Consider the following 12082-nt stretch of genomic DNA (forward strand, 5'->3'; position numbering starts at 1 on the left):
GATATGACTGGAACCAGGAGAGTGCTGAGCCGGTGAGGCCAACACATTCAGCTAAACGGTTGAGAAGGATAGTATGGGAAACTGTGTCAAAGGCTGCCGAAAGATCTAGAAGAATGAGGATGCTGATATGTCCAGAATCAGCAGCGATGAGGAGGTCATTGGTAATTTTGATAAGGGCAGTCTCAGTGCTGTGATGTGCTCTGAAGCCAGATTGGAAGGGTTCATAAAGAGCATACTGGGACATGTGTTGATGGAGTTGGGCAGCAACTGCTCTTTCCAGGATTTTGCTCATGAAGGGAAGATTGGAGATTGGACGGTAGTTGTTGAGGTCATCCGGGTCCAAACTGTGCTTTTTAAGAATAGGGGTAACGACAGCTGTTTTGAAGCTGGAGGGTACCAAGCCAGATACAAGGGAAGTATTTATGATGTCCACCATGATGGGACAGAGGGTAAGGAGGCATGCCTTGACCAAGATAGTAGGCATGGAGTCCAGTGAACAGGTGGAGTTATTGGCTCTGGTAACCAACTTAACGACTTGAACCACGTTCAGAATGGAGGAGGAGGAGAGGCAGTGCTGCGGCAAACATGCAGCAGAGGGGGGGGCACCATCATGAGGGTGAGCTGTAGGTATACGGTCAGGAGTAGGAGGCAGCAGTTGTTGATGGATAGAGTCCACTTTTGCCTGAAAGAAATCCAGGAAACTGGAACCAAGATCAGAAGTGTCAGAGGGACAGGGGGCATCATGAGGGCTGAGCAACCGGTTTATGATGGAGAAGAGCATTCTGGGTTGCTTTTGCTGTTTACCAATGAGAGTTGAATAGTAGTGTGTTTTGGCCTTGTAGAGAGCTTCTTTATAAGACCTCACATGGTCTTTAAAGGCCTCTAGGTGTACAGTGAGGCCAGATTTTTTATAGAGCCTTTCCAGCTGGCGACCAGCGGCCTTCATGGAGCGAAGTTCGGTAGTGAACCAGGGGGCAGGACGGGAGAAAGAGACAGTCCGTGTCTTGAGGGGAGCAAGAGAGTCCAGGCTGAGAGACAACGCCGTATTATAGTGAGCGACTAGACTATCCACCCCGGGGTCCAGGGGATCTGAAGCCAGGTGGGTCCCTACAGTGCTGGCTAGGGATGATATATTAACAGACTTGATGTTCCGGAATGTGATAGTACGTTTGAGTTGTTTTTGCCTGGGCAGCAGTACTGGAACATAGAAAAGGATGGCACTGTGGTCAGATATTGCTAGGTCGATACATTGCAGTTGGGAAGGAGTGGTACCAGTGGAGCACACCAGATCCAGTGTATGACCTTTGGTGTGAGTGGGACCTTTGACATGCTGAATGTCATCCATCTATCTACCCCTCCATCTATCCATCCCTCCTTCTATATCCATCCATCCCTCCCTTCCTCCTCCATCCCTCCCTCCCTCTCTCTCTCTCTCCTCCTCCATCCCTCTCTCCTCTATCCATCACTCTTCCCTCAATCTCTCCTCCCCTCCCTCCCTCTTACACACGCTCTCACTCGCTCGCTCTCACACACTCATATGCTCTCACTCGCTCTCTTTCACACACACACACTATAGAACCAATTCTTAATGCGCATTTGAACGCCATCAGCGTTTCTCACAGGTTCGCGTTTAAAATCTATGTAGAGAGAATGGTGTCGTCTTAGCGGCCCCTAATTTAATAACAAATGATTGTTGCGACGGAAGCAAATCAATCAAAACTAACTTTAGCTGGAAAATAACTTTATTAAAGAACCGCTATAAAACCAAAACAATCTTACCTTAAATTATATGTTTATCTCTGTAAAGCTGCTTTGAAACAATCTACATTGTTAAAAGCGCTATATAAATGAAGATGACTTGACACACGCTCTCGCTCTCCATCCCTCCCTCACACAGACTCGCTCTCACTGTCACACGCTCTCTCTCACGCTCACTCCCAGCAAGCAATTTTGCGTCTAATAGACGTCTAATAGCCGTCAAAACACAGCCCAGACGTCTAGGCTAAAACGAGGCTAATTTTGGGCTGTCAGTGAAAATCTAATAGACGTCTAAACATAGCCCAAGAATAGACAGCTATTGAATGACTACATATATACAGTGAGGAAAATAAGTATTTGAACACCCTGCTATTTTGCAAGTTCTCCCACTTGGAAATCATGGAGGGGTCTGAAATTGTCATCGTAGGTGCATGTCCACTGTGAGAGACATAATCTAAAAAAAAAATCCAGAAATCACAATATATGAGTTTTTAACTATTTATTTGTATGATACAGCTGCAAATAAGTATTTGAACACCTGTCTATCAGCTAGAATTCTGACCCTCAAAGACCTGTTAGTCTGCCTTTAAAATGTCCACCTCCACTCCATTTATTATCCTAAATTAGATGCACCTGTTTGAGGTCGTTAGCTGCATAAAGACACCTGTCCACCCCATACAATCAGTAAGAATCCAACTACTAACATGGCCAAGACCAAAGAGCTGTCCAAAGACACTAGAGACAAAATTGTACACCTCCACAAGGCTGGAAAGGGCTACGGGGAAATTGCCAAGCAGCTTGGTGAAAAAAGGTCCACTGTTGGAGCAATCATTAGAAAATGGAAGAAGCTAAACATGACTGTCAATCTCCCTCGGACTGGGGCTCCATGCAAGATCTCACCTCGTGGGGTCTCAATGATCCTAAGAAAGGTGAGAAATCAGCCCAGAACTACACGGGAGGAGCTGGTCAATGACCTGAAAAGAGCTGGGACCACCGTTTCCAAGGTTACTGTTGGTAATACACTAAGACGTCATGATTTGAAATCATGCACGGCACGGAAGGTTCCCCTGCTTAAACCAGCACACGTCAAAACCTGTCTTAAGTTTGCCAATGACCATTTGGATGATCCAGAGGAGTCATGGGAGAAAGTCATGTGGTCAGATAAGACCAAAATAGAACTTTTTGGTCAAAATTCCACTAAACGTGTTTGGAGGAAGAAGAATGATGAGTACCATCCCAAGAACACCATCCCTACTGTGAAGCATGGGGGTGGTAGCATCATGCTTTGGGGGTGTTTTTCTGCACATGGGACAGGGCGACTGCACTGTATTAAGGAGAGGATGACCGGGGCCATGTATTGCGAGATTTTGGGGAACAACCTCCTTCCATCAGTTAGAGCATTGAAGATGGGTCGAGGCTGGGTCTTCCAACATGACAATGACCCGAAGCACACAGCCAGGATAACCAAGGAGTGGCTCTGTAAGAAGCATATCAAGGTTCTGGCGTGGCCTAGCCAGTCTCCAGACCTAAACCCAATAGAGAATCTTTGGAGGGAGCTCAAACTCCGTGTTTCTCAGCGACAGCCCAGAAACCTGACTGATCTAGAGAAGATCTGTGTGGAGGAGTGGGCCAAAATCCCTCCTGCAGTGTGTGCAAACCTGGTGAAAAACTACAGGAAACGTTTGACCTCTGTAATTGCAAACAAAGGCTACTGTACCAAATATTAACATTGATTTTCTCAGATGTTCAAATACTTATTTGCAGCTGTATCATACAAATAAATAGTTAAAAAATCATACATTGTGATTTGTGGATTTTTTTTTTTTGATTATGTCTCTCACAGTGGACATGCACCTACGATGACAATTTCAGACCCCTCCATGATTTCTAAGTGGGAGAACTTGCAAAATAGCAGGGTGTTCAAATACTTATTTTCCTCACTGTACGTCTAATAGACGTCTAATCATAGCCCAAGAATAGACAATTAGACAGCTATTGAATGACTATATTTATACGTCTAATAGACGTCTAACCATAGCCCAAGAATAGACTAGTCATCAATTAGACAGCTATTAAACGACTACATATATACGTCTAATAGACAGGCAATATGGGTCTAGGCTAAAACAAGGCTGATTTTGGGCTGTCAGTGAAAATCTAATAGACGTCTAACCATAGCCCAAGAATAGACTAGTCATCAATTACACTACATATACATGTAATAGACAACAAAATGAGGCATAAGGATTCTTTTCACTCAAATATAACAGGTTCTCATAAATGAAAATCCATCCAAACTAATTGAATATAAAGGATTTATTTAGAACAATTATATTAACAACTTAGACAACATTCAAACATAAAAATGAACAAATAAAATACTGGAAAATATGTAAAACAACTTAAGATACTAACATTTTTAAGAATTAATTGTTAGCTTTATATCCATAACCACCACCCCCTGCTCTCCCTGGTGCTTGTTTAAAATGACCAGAAATTGAATTTTTTATTTCCCATTCAGTCGCCGAAGGAAAGTTGGTCATCACTGCGTCTGCCAAATGAGAAAAAGAAAACAATTATTGCTCAAGAAAAGCATTGTTGACAATCATTTTTAACTAATTACAGTCATTCACTTTTGCTAGGTTGCACACTAGAGCTGGCCAATATAGTGTTAACGGAATATAGATTGAGACTATATAATTTATATCAATATTATTAATAAATTAATATCAATAATTGAAAATGTTTGCCTGTATAATGGTGATGCACTATATATATATATATATATATATATATATATATATATATATACACACACACACACACATATACACATATATATATATATATATATATATATATATATATATATATATATATATATATATATATATATATATATATATATACATACATACATACATATATTTTAGGGGTGTAACGATACACGTATTGAACCATTCTGTACGAGGCTTTTGGTTCGATTTCAGTACGGATTTTTAAATAGAACTGTTCATTAGACAATTTTTCCTGGGGCCTGTTTCAGAAAGGAGGTTAAGTGAAAACTCTGAGCAGAGTAAGACTTATACTCAGAGTCAGTTACCATGGTAACTTACTCTGTGAACCTAACCTGGTCAGGAGCAGGTTTTCTTCAGTAAACACAGAGTTTCTATCGGTCTCCTCCCATTTTTTAAAGAGGAAGTGGTGTTTAAACACCTCATTCATTTCAGTACATTTTTATTAATACAATTAATCTTTTATTAATAAATAAAATATTGCTTTTTTTTTTTTTTTTTTTAAATAAGATGAAGTCTATATAACTCCTTAACTGGGGGCGGGGGTAGAGATAAGAATACCCGTTTATACTTAGATTTAAACTTAGATTCTATAGGCTACTCCACATAAAAATGTGAAAAAATGTGAAAGTGTAGATTGTTTGATGTGTAGACACATAATGTTAACATTACCTCTGTAGGCCTCTCTGTGGCATTTAGTTGAGTACACTTTATAACATTATTTGTCATAATTTCTGGTGTATTGAGTAGGCGACTTACGACTGCCTGGGGTTCTGTTGGGACAGGAGGCTCCAAAAGACAGATATTACCATCAGAATCTGTTGGGACCAACAAAAATCCTAACCCAAAGTAAAATAAATGGAAATATCAAAAATAGCCTATATAAAAAATAACACATATGTAAACCTCTTACATTTTATGAAGGCCCTTGGATCTTTGGGACTGGCTCTGAAGTCCGTCCAGGAATTCCCTCAGCCGTAAATGCTGCTGCACTGCTAGACACTGTCACATGTTTGTAAAGTCAGGTAGCCTACACCCATACTATGCTCAAGCCTTACTTGACTGAATTATGTTTTTATATTTAATTTTCAGCTGCTGCCATGTTCTTTTAATGCCTGCAGGATTGCACCTTCATGAAAATTAAAATTAGGTTGAATAACACACTGTTCTTCCAGTTTCACCTCTGATATTTATAACAGTTGGATAAGTTACATGTATTACTAACTACAAATGACATCTTCAACAGTGTAATTAGATTAATGTATCCTATCCTAGAAATTATTGGTCTACTTATTACTAATTGTCAACCTTAAACACTTGAACAATACAAGGAGAGACAAGAAACAGCACTTTTAATGCTTTCAAATAAACAATATACAATTGCATGAATTATTCTAGAATTGACCAAAGTGTGTAGAGGGAGAAGGTTACATTAAAAATATAACTTTTAAAAATGTATGTTAAATAGCCTATACAGAATTGTTCTATAGTCTAATACAATTACATCAGATTTTACTTTAAATTACAGAAGAATTAAGAGTAATCCCTTTAATTAAATTACAGTATTTAGATTACTTGGTAATTAATTACACCGATCACTGTATAACAGTAATTAAAATGTGAAGACCTCTTTTTGTCTGGCGCTGTTGCCATGGTGACTCATAATATCTGTGCTCCATTGATAATGGCTCTTTATAGTTGTGGTGCACGCGCTTAACTCAGAGTCAGTCAACTCAGAGTTGATTGAACTAACTAATTGCAGCTGTTCTGAAACCAAAAACTCAGAGTTTCCCATCTCAGGGTAAGTCAACTCAGAGTTAAAGTTTTAACTCAGAGTTGGTTGAACCTCCTTATTGAAACAGGCCCCTGCTGACCAAAATTTTTTAATTAAAAATGTAGGCACTAGGGCTGTCAAAGTTAGCGCGTTAATAACGCGTTAATGCAAAATCATATTAACGGCACTATTTTTTTTAACGCTTGATTAACGCAGCGCGTATTTTCTGTCTGACCCGTGGCCCAAAACCTAGTTGGAGAAATGGAGATACAGTGTTGCCAACTTAGCGACATTACAGACCCATTTAGCGATTTTTTCCCCTTAAACAAAGCGCCCAAACCTTATTTAGTTTCTGAGAATCTACCGGTACCGCCGGTACTGCTCTCCCAGCACGCGCTCTCTCTCTCTCTCTCTCTCGCTCTCTCTGCGTCTCGCGCTGGAGAGAGGAGCAGCGCTTTAATTCAGTTAAACACAGATATGATGTTGCTTCTCTAATTTTACATGCAAGTTATAGCCGAAATCGCAAAACAGATATTGTGTTTATCTTATGTGTATTTGATTTCATCAGACGACGGCTCGATTATCAGGATTATTGTGCAGATTAACATCTTGGAAGGGAGAGCTGGTTATGTCTTAATAGGTCGCGTTTCAGTCACCATTTCATATTCATTCCGTTGTTTGACAACAGAAACAGTAAAATACCAATGAAAACAGTTTTATTGAGAATTTAGCTTCATCAAAATGGGCACAGAGAGAGACAAACTATAATGTAGCCTAATAATAAATAATAAATGTACATTTAGCATTTTCAGAAGAGCTGCCCTGTCATGCAAAAATCTAAACATGTTTGTGTTAATTGCTCAGTGCAAAGAAAGAGAAGTAATGGGAACCTGGTATTTCTTTGTTCTTTCTACATGTGTCTAATAGACATGAACAAGTTCTTTGAAAAACATCTATGACCTTTGAAACATGTCTCTTCATGCTCTGTTGACTATGGTTTCAATAATAAACATACATTTGCATAAAGCATCCATATTTATCCATGCCCACGTTGATTAGAGTATTACAAACTTGAAAAGTATTAATTTAAGGTACATTTAGAATAAATAAAAAATGTGCGATTAATCACGAGTTAACTCATGACAATCATGCGATTAATCGATTAAAAATTTTAATCGATTGACAGCCCTAGTAGGCACGTCAAAAAGCGCACTCAAAATGTAAGAGAAATCATAACAAATCGTGACAACAATCGTGCTCTTTCAGGTAGTGACCATATAGACCTGCATTATATGACTGACTGACAGACAAGAACAGTTTGACTTAAAAATATCAAAATTGAAACTACTGCAGAAACAAAGACACCTACATCTTGGATTCCCTTAAGGTAAGCTAAAACATACCAACATTTAATTTCAAAGTGAACTATCCCTATAAATCATGCTTTATCACTTACTCATATAACTCTAATGAACATAAAAGGATACTTATAGGGGTAGTTCACTTAAAAAAAAAAAATCATGTAATCATTTACTCACTTTCACTTGGTTCCAAACCTGTATGGCTTTCTTCTGTTGAACACACAAAAAATATATATTATGAAGAATGCTGGTAACAAGACATTTAATGGTAGTCACTGACAAGTGTTCTGTATATTCAATTGCTGTACTTTGTTGTCTGATTGCTGAATAATTTGCAATAAACAGTGTCTTTAAATCAAATAAAGTGGATTACATCACTCCAGTTCTGAGGTTTTTACACTGGCTATTTGTCTGTCAAAGAATTCATATCAAAATACTACAGTTAGTTATTAAATTAACATTTTAAGGCCAAAGTAAATTTCTAATCTTCTGATGCATTATGAACCATCCAGAGCAGACCTCTCAGGTCATCTGGGACAGTAGCTAGCTACTTTTATATCCCCAAAGTCAAAACAAAGCATGGAGAAGCAGCATTCAGTTTTTATGCACCATATATCTGAAACAAATTCACTGAAAACTGAATGTATGCTGCATATTTTAATTCTTTTAAATCAAATTTAAAGACTTTACTGTTTGCCACTACCTTTTATTAATTGGAAAGGAACAAATATTTTTTTATAATTTCTTTTCATGTTGCACTATGTTGCTGTTAAGTTTTATGTAAAGTACTTTGAAAATTTGCATTAAATCAAAAACTATTATTTCTTACTCTAATCTAATATAAAAACAAAAATATATTGGTATCTTTAATAATAAAATAAGTTTCATAGTTTCATGTTTACCACCTTGAATTTAGAAACATTTTAGATTAAGGGCACACAGTTGCAATAACACGTGCAGGTAACGTTAACTTGTTGGAGAAAAATAGTACTCTGCAATGGTAATGTTAAAATGTCACGGTTTCTACACATTATAACAACAAACTAATTTAAACAATGAACATAACAAAAATAACACGCATACTTACAAGATCGAAGTAGAAATTTGAAGGTTTTCAGAGTGTTGCTCGCCCGTTGCTCTCCGACAGCTGCCTCGTGTAAAATAAAATTGAAAATGGCGGAAATGTTTATTGCGAGATCTGGCTAAAGTGATAGGGGGTGTTTCTCAATAGCTGTGTCCCAAAGTGAAGGCTGCGTCCTTTGAAGGACACGTCCTTCGAAGGACCCAGCCTACCCAGCCTTCCCAGCATTCGAAGGACGCTCCGAGTTGATTGTAAATGCCACCAGGTGTTCCCAATTATGCTGTCGCCTAGCAACGGTGCGATAGGAGAGCTGCCATCCTACGCGGCATTTATTAAAAATAAAAATGGAGCGAGATTTCGTCATTTTATTTTTTTTATTTTATGTTTTATTGGAGGAGATGGTGGGGATGTTTCATCCCCGGCGCCGCCGGGTGATGTATCTCCGGCTTTGTCAAGACCGTGGCCAGGTAAAGTAAACTGGTTTGCTGCATGCCAATTCAGAAGTTGCGTCCTTAATTGCTGGAGTACACAAGTATTGGGTGTACTGTCATGTTATGATAGGCTACAAATACAAAATACACAATTACACATAAAGCTGTTCAAATGTTTAGTTATAGGCAACCTTACGAAGATGCGATTTTTATGGAGTTTATTCTCTTGAACATAGTGATCTTATTCAGGCATGTTTGCGCGTGCTTTGTTTTAACGCAGTTGAAGCATAAAACACAAAATAATACATAAACACAGTGAAATATACCTCTTAAATAAATAAATACATACATGTATTTAAAAAAAATATATATAGCCTATATATAATAAATGTATATATAATAAATGTATGTATGTATATATATATATATATATATATATATATATATATATATATATGTATATAAATATATATATATATATATATATATATATATATATATATATATATATATATATGGTATATATACCATATATATATATATGGTAGGCTACTCCCGCTCGCCTTCGGATGAAACCTTTTATATGGCACGCATCTGTATAGCAACAATTCCTTAAAATTGTGCTCGTTTCATTTTCAAAATAACTGGTTGTTGACTGTAAACAAGTACATTCGCTAAGTATTCACATACAAATGTGAAGTAATGAGTTTTTTTTTTTAATCTCACAGGACAGCAACACTACAAAACCATGGTATTTTACAATATGATGCATTGTTGTATAGTAAACTACTCAACAGTAAATTGTAAATTACTTTAAATATAACAACCTTCAACATATTCAGAATTAAAATGCAATATACACATAGCCAAGCAGTAATATGAATGCAGCAACATATCTAAAAACCCTGACAAGGAGTTTTTTTTATGCAGAATACATAACTGTACTTTTATTCTTAATATTTTAAGTAAATTAAATACAAATATACAAGATAACACTTGTACATAAGTAAGGTTTTAAATATAACTACTTAGATTTCCCCAATGTGCCATTAATACTTACTAAAAGTAGTTTAATATCTTCCAACAATTACATTGTCACAACTCTAAACAATTTCTCTTTTGTTTGTTTCTCTAAATCAGACCAGACCCCTGTACTGCAGGATAAACCTGAATGTCCCAGTGCTGGACAGGTTTTTTAATGACATGGACACACGACCTGATTTTCGGCTGAGCAGGGAGGCCCTGAGAGTGCTGCTGGACCTGTTGAGAAGTGACCGGCAACACGGATGGGGTTCCACAATAGAGACCCTGGTATTTCTTTTCTGGCTGGCGTGTGGTACATCCTACAGGGTTGTCTCCAGAGCATTTGATATACCTCTTTCCACTGTCCACCGCATTGTCCACCGAGTCGCTGAAGAGGTGGTGGCCATCCGCCACCAGGTCATTCGGTTCCCCAACACCCCAGAAGACCTGGAGGCAGTTTGCCGTGGGTTTGCAGGGCTGGCCAGACACAGGGCTTTCTTGAAAGCTGCAGGAGCAATCGACGGCTGCCATGTCCGCATCAAGCCTCCAAGCGGCCCTGATGGTCAGTGCTACAGGAACAGGAAACTGTTCCCGTCCATCATCCTCCAGGCTGTTTGTGACCATCAGGGCCGCTTCATTGACACCTACGTGGGCTGGCCGGGGTCAGTGCATGACGCACGAGTGCTCCGGTACAGCCCACTGTACAGGAGGTCAGTGTACCCTCCTCCAGGGCACTTCATCCTCGCAGACGGAGGGTACCCGTGTCTCCAACACCCACTCCCCCTCATCACTCCCTACAAGAGGCCAGTACGGGGTGTGGGAGCCCAGCGCTTTAATCTTCATCATTCCAGGGCACGCTCCATTATAGAGCGTGCTTTTGGGATGATGAAGACCAGGTTCAGGGCCATCTTCCTGCAAGCGCTGGAGGTGCACCACACCTTTGTACCTCATGTAAGTTAAATGAAAAATACATTTGCAAAAAACATAATTAACTTCTTTCTTCCAGACCATATACATTTTTGTTTTGTTTTTTCATTTCAGGTCATCACAGCCTGTGCCATCCTCCACAACATCTGCCTTGGGGTTGGTGACATCATGGCCCCGGAGGATGAGCACGAGGAGGATGATGCGGAGGATGAGGGGGAGCATGTTTTGGAGACGGTCAGTGGGGCTCCCTGGCGTGACCAGCTGTCTGCAGAGGTGTCTGCCCTGGAGGAGGTTCCCATTGACCATGATTATTTGTAACAGGCAAGTCAGAGAACTTTAAAGCTATAATGGCCAAAACCAAAAATTAATGTCCATAGAATGGGTTTACATGGTGAAATTTTTGATGCTTTGATTTGAGGATGTGAGTTAATTTATTTTATTCTTCCCTCTTTTTGAAATGATCTCAGTGAGATGGCAGCCGTCGATTGAGTCAGCCCTGCAAACCTGCTGTTAGACAATGCAGTGGACAGTGGGAATTATGCAGTCAAACACTCTGGAGACAATCCTAGATGATGTCCCACCCACTGGCAGAGAGGCCTTACCAGAGTCTCTATTGTGGAGCCCACCCGGGTCCAGCAGCTCCACCAGGGTCTCCCTGCTCAGCTGAAACCTCATTTTATGTACTGTTCATTTAAATTGTTGTCAGATGACATACAAGTTATGTTGTAAATGGTTATTTATTATTTATAAAATGTTATTTATCTATATAATTATTTATTTTTTCCAAATGTTATTCCAAAATATTGTTTGTTTTCAAATTGCACCTGTCATTAAAAAAAATAAGCACTGTCAATAACTATTCCTTTTTATTTCATATCCCAACAAGTTATTTAAAAAAATAATGCACAAAAATGAAAAAAAAAAATGTTTAT

General features: G+C 38.8%; 1 long non-coding RNA gene across 1 annotated transcript; it reads right to left on the reverse strand.

Moving 5' to 3' along the window:
• Nucleotides 1-4059: 4059 nt before the first annotated feature.
• Nucleotides 4060-8849, reverse strand: LOC311097875. Its single transcript, XR_014609341.1, has 3 exons — nucleotides 8776-8849; nucleotides 7866-7898; nucleotides 4060-4309 (listed from the first exon to the last, which is right to left on the reverse strand). It is a non-coding gene; the product is annotated as an uncharacterized lncRNA (long non-coding RNA).
• Between the last annotated feature and the right edge of the window lie 3233 nt (nucleotides 8850-12082).

Source organism: Abramis brama (assembly GCF_963993115.1).
Source record: "Abramis brama genome assembly, chromosome: 15".
Classification (NCBI taxonomy): Eukaryota; Metazoa; Chordata; class Actinopteri; order Cypriniformes; family Leuciscidae; genus Abramis; species Abramis brama.